General features: G+C 31.8%; 1 pseudogene; it reads left to right on the forward strand.

Annotated features, from left to right (window-relative positions):
- The first annotated feature begins 389 nt into the window (after positions 1–389).
- On the forward strand, positions 390–5,443 carry LOC131070527 (polygalacturonase-like; annotated as a pseudogene).
- Positions 5,444–6,275: the final 832 nt, after the last annotated feature.

Raw genomic sequence — 6,275 nt, forward strand, 5'->3', positions numbered from 1 at the left:
ACACGTTCACATAAAATCATATCAAACATAAAAAATGTAACTAATCAAACAAAGTATCTAACTCTCCTTTAAGACTAAAGTTGGATCTTATTTTGACTATTTCCACTAATGAAATTATATTTATCTTAGTTGCCAACATATATTACCATTATTGTGCCCACTTAGTCAGCCATCAATTAGTTAATTAAAACTTATTCAGTTATCAATTAGTTAAAACTATATTTTGGCTACAACATATATAATTCGATCTCCCACAAATATGAACTAATTGAGAAGCAGATTAAATTATGTGTCAACAAAACAAGTACTCAATATCCCCTTCACTGCAAGTCGCAACTTAGTATTAATCAGAACAATTTCTAATATAGTATAAACTGGCTATAATTCTAATGAGATGTATGGCTCAACTAGGTCAAAATATTTATGTGAAGAATTTGGACTTGTTGGCCTTACATTTTATCATCATGGCTATTGAAGCCAAGTCATTCACAGAAAGTAATAGATATCTTAGGGCTTCTACAATATCTTTGGATGCTACTTAGGCTAGTAATGGAATAATCTTTAACGTACAAAATTACGGTGCAGTGGGTAGTGGAGCACATGACAATGCTGAGGTCCCCTTATCATTTATTCTTTTGTTACTAATATTAGATATTATTTACTACCGCTTTTACCATTTCTATCTTGAGTAACATAAAGTTTACATCTTATTAACAAGGACTCCAAAATACTATATCTTATTTATATTCTAATTCTTTTTAGGCCTTTACTAATGCATGGAATGATGCTTGTAAAGTGTCGTTAATAAATTTGTATTTTTCAGGTGAGAAGACTTTTCCGGTTAACAATCTAAATTTCCATGAACAGTGTCAGCCTAGCTTCACATTTCAGGTGTAAAATTTGAACATAACGGTAAAGGATTAAAAAACAATGGATCTAATAAATGAAGTCTGCTTTATCAAAATGTTGTATATATGTATGCTAAATTACTTAGTATTTGTTTAAGTTAATAACTATTCATTAATAGGTATACTTGGGTACTCCTATCCATACAAGATAGTTATTAGTCCAATTCAAGACAACATCTAAGCATACAGGTTAGGTATTTGTTCATTTGTGATAGAATCCACATAATTGAGATATGACACCTATCTTCTTTAAGCATGGGATAAGTATGGTCTCTTGCTAGACTATTAGGACTCATTGGAACCATTTGAGTCCTAAGTTGCATCCTTAAAGACTACACTTCCCATTGGAAGTGGAACGAGGTCATCATCCTTAGATTAAGTAATCACATATACAAGCATGAAACCCACCTCAAAATTCTATCTATAGCCTCAGGGATTCAAGCGATCCTTCCTAATCCTCCTTAGTATGAATATCTTTTACTCTATTATTATGTTAATAATTGAACCCCCTCACTCAATGATTATCTTGAGTAATTATTCACTATAATTCTTACCCCTCAAAAATCACATCTTTGATTGCCTGCGTACTAGGGACATAGTCCATCCCTAAATTGCCTATATACATTTCTTTTAAATGGGATCAAGAACTATTTGGTTCTACCTTCTAACTAAATTTGATGTAAATTATATAGTTGGTATTCAACCCTTTCTAAAGTCATTATCCTAGACGATTCCTTTGTGGTCAGTACAAATGTTGGGAAGCTCATAAAGTAAAAAGGTTACATATTGGCCTCTTTTTTGTTTACCTAATTCCACTAGGTCCTAATCCTATGATCAAGTCACCCTTATCCTATGTATCAAAATAAAAAAAATAGTTCAATCCAACTAAAATCATTAATTTGAATACTCACATTAGGTTTATTAAAATTTATGAAATTAGCTTTTCAATATATTTAGAATTTCCTATCCCTTGGATCTTAACTTGACAATGTCCTTTATTACTCACTAGTGATTTATAGGGATGATTTCATAGATGTCGTTTTTCCAATTTTATTAGGTGATCAATGTAGTAGCTCAATCACGAGGACATTACTCGTAAGCACTAGCCAAAGACATTGTTTATATTGAAAGTTGCTAGTTTTCTAAGTTTCCTACTCTTGAATTATGTTAACTAACCAATATAAAACAAAGTGCTACTTATTCATTCATCATGAAAATCAGTGATTCATTGAAAGGAAAAGAAAGCTAATACATAACCTTTTAATGAGATAATTACATCAAAAAGCTTCAATTATTCTATGCGTAACTTACTATTCTAATTAGTGCATCTTTCATTGGAAAGTGAAACTAAAGAAGTGACAAGTGCTTAACATATATACTTGAATGTATCATTTGTCAACAACACAACATTCAAGGTTCACAATGAGTGGGAAGGAATGAGGTAGTGTTTCTTCTATTGTTAGCGAGGATGGATAGGCAGATGCAGAAGAATTAGAAGATGAAGATGAGAAAGGTCGAATGACAACAGTTGTGGTTTAGTTCTTGGTCCTCTTTTCTGGTTACTGGCTATATATTTTCCCTTGGCCATCAATCCTCTTTTTCAGTTTGGGATCTAGATTTTGTGAAACTTTGGTTCCTCTTCATTGGTGAGGAATTTTTGGTCATTTTTATGGTGCACCCAATGGAGGGGGGGCCTTTGATTTTAGATGGAGGATCTGAAGCAAGGAAGGAGTGGTCTATGATGTGGGTGGCCCTCCATGATCTTAGTGCTTTTCTTGTTGTTTTCTTCTTGGTTTTCCCCATGTTTCTTGGGTTGGAGATTCCCTTAGCAGTTGTTGTTGCTGAAGGGGGCCCTTTCACTGGGCTTTTTGTGGTGTGGCTTGGGGCCATTTCTTTGGAAGTGGGGGTTGCCCTCCTCATTGACTAGGGTGAATTGTTTTCATGGAGGCTATGCTATTTTGTCTCCTACCTATAACCAATTTAAAAAGAAAAAAACATAACTATAGTTAAGTTATTAGATCAATACAATATCTAAAGATCTGATCTAAATAATGCAAGAACATACCCTAACTAACTATATTATGCATCATTTAAGATATGATAAATCTTAAGGTTAGGATTTGCATTGTGATTCAATTAATGTTAACGATGTTTGTAATCTATTAATTATATTTTTAAAGTATGTGGTTTATTAAAATTTTAGATCTAATTAATTTAAAAAAATATTTTTATATTTTTATTTAGTTATGTTTTAATAAAAAATATTTATTATATATTATAAAAATTATTAAATTATTATTTTTATTAATATTTTGATTTTTGTATATTTTGACTTTGCATTTAGTTTATTCTATTTTTATTTTTATTTTTTATTTAAGTTTAATTTATTTTTTTAATTGTTTATTTCTTTTTACAAAATTACAAATAATAATTAAAAGCTATTAAATTTAATTTAATTTAGAATTATTTATCTTATTAAAATTATAATTTATTTTAGAACAGTTATATTTGAATTTTTCTTTTAATTTATATAAATCAATTAATTTATCTCTCCATCTCTCAAACTCCTTGTTACTCCCCCCATCTATATCTCAATTTATCTCTCAAACTTTCACACACACTCCTTGTTTCTCCCTCTCTATTTCTATCTCTATCTCTATCTTTCAATCCCTTCCTCTCCATCTCTATCTATATCTTATTATCTCTATCTTTCTTTTTGAACTCATGTTTGGATCCCTATAACTAGATATGTTAGGTTTATTTTTTAAAGAATAGATATAATAATTAAGTATATTTTTTAATAGAATTATTTCAATTTTTTAATAGAATTATTTCTATTTAAACCCATAAAATTCCAGGGACCGTGTCAGCCTGGTTTCACATTTCAGGTGTAAAATTTGAACATAACGCTGAAGGATTCAAAACCAATGGATTTAATACATCTCATTTTGTCGAAAAATTGTATAGTTCTATGCTATTTGTATTTGTAGTAAGAATAGTAATCCTTCTTCAAAGTTTACCAAACTGTAGATTAATTCTATGTTTGATCCTGATTCTGTAATTTTGTGCACTGATTCGAGAATATCGTAGTAACTCAAGACAATTTTTTAATTATTATTTTACTAGGTCGATGGAAATATTGTTGCCCCAGAAAATCCGAGCAGCTGGAAGAGCACATATGTGTGGTTGTTGTTCGAGCATCTTCAACAATTTACATTGACAGGGAAGGGCACTATTGACGGAAAAGGAAGTAATTGGTGGGGTAAACATAAAAGTAGACCAACGGTTAGTAACCATTTACACTGCTGAACTTCTCTTGTGTGTTTCTAGTTTCTGATACAGAATATATGTAAAATACTACCTAAACTAGAACCTTAATATATGTAAAATTTTACGTAAACCTGCACAGTAAGATTCTAGTTTGAATTTTCAAACAGAATTTGCAGATGAATGAGGAAAAATAAATAAAGCCTTTAAAAACGGAGTTATTTTTTTAATTAGCTCACAATAAAGCAAGCAACAGCTGTTTTTCAATACACAGGAATAAAACAGAAAGCAGCGAGTATCTTCCATAAAGCATGAATAAAAATAGGTCCGTAAAGCATGGGAAAAAACTACTTACATGCGCTAAAATTATAGATGCATATCATATGACTTTCTTTTTTCCACAGGCCATTCAATTCAATGATGTGAAAGGGAGTGCACTGAGTGGACTGAAGGTGACAAACAGTCCTCAATTTCATGTCCAGATCGTGGGTATTACCATTCAGGCACCAGAAAGCAGCCCAAACACTGATGGAATTGATACGTTCCAATCCACAAACATAGTCATAAAAGATTCCACTATTGGAACAGGTAAAGGAATGAGGAAGTGCAAATATTTTCATTTTCAGATTTTGTTTTAAATAAAACTGTTTGAATTTCCAAGGGTGAATTATCTTAGTGATAAATATTTTGTATCATAAATAGTTTGGATTATATTTCATGACACATCAGTAACATTCTTTGATTACCAAAGTACACTCTATGATACATCAATGATTTTATCTGATTACAAGCTAAGAAACAGATAAAAGACAATGGATGCGACTATTATAATTAAAAAAAATCATATCATAGATTGATTATGATCTCAGATTTTTTCTTTTATTCTTAAATATAATATTAAATAGCAGAGATTATATGTGAATAGAGAAATATGAGTACATTGAAGTTTGATGACTGCAGGAGATGACTGTGTGGGGATAGGTGATGGGTCTTCAAATATTAACATCAATGATATCACATGCGGTCCACGCCATGGAATAAGGTGATTAACGCTCTAAATAAACACAAATCCCTTAACAGCTAATAATAATTTATGTCTGTCCAAATATGTTAGGCATGAGAAATTCTTTATATTATTTGTATAATTTTGCAGCATTGGAAGTCTTGGAAGAGGAAACACGAAAGCAGATGTCCATTCGATTCACGTGAACGGCGCCAAGTTGACATCAACAACGAATGGATTAAGAATCAAGACATGGCCGGTATAATAATTATTTCAATAATCTCAAATTAAATCATTGCTGTTTTAAAAATAACATAAAAAAAAAAAATACTTCTGTATGCTGAGGATAGATGAAATATAGAATTGCAATAAAGGAGAACTACAAGAATCATTGTTTATTTTTATTTTCATGGGATTTTCAATAGGTTACACTATTTGAAATGTTCATTGACAAACTGTCTATGATATAACAGGGGGCTTCTGGCGTGGCAAGTGATATAACATATGACAATGTCCAGATGGAAGACGTAAGCAACCCAATAATAATTAACCAGTTCTACTGCGACACAGGTGACACTGGGTCTGGTTGCAAGTCTCAGGTAGACATCTGATCTAAATCCTTAATTAAACTCAGTTTTTGCTTTCAATACAACTGAGATCTGATTCGGGGTTCACCTTTTCATTTGATGTAGGGTTCTGCTGTGAAAATCAGTAATGTAGAGTACAGTAATATCAGGGGCACATCAGCAACAGAAGACGGAATCACATTGTCGTGCAGCCAAAGCGGATCTTGCACGGGCATAAAAATGGAGAAAATAGATTTGGTAACTGGCTGAGGGGCGCAAGCCTCTTGTAGTGCCCAAAACTTACAGGGTGGAAATTCGATTCCTTCACGTTGTCTGGGCAACAATGGCCAATGATATAACAGAGATGTGAAGCTGTCTCTAATGCAGTAACCTCTTTCTTAAATCCCTGAAAAGTAATGTATTCTTCAGAACAGTTAGCAATTAACAATTTGGATCTCCGCTGATGGAAAAAGCCATTGGCTTTAATATTTTTCTTGTCATTTCTTTTCCAAAGATAATGGGAACGGGAAT

Source organism: Cryptomeria japonica, unplaced genomic scaffold, assembly GCF_030272615.1.
Source record: "Cryptomeria japonica unplaced genomic scaffold, Sugi_1.0 HiC_scaffold_467, whole genome shotgun sequence".
Lineage (NCBI taxonomy): Eukaryota > Viridiplantae > Streptophyta > Pinopsida > Cupressales > Cupressaceae > Cryptomeria > Cryptomeria japonica.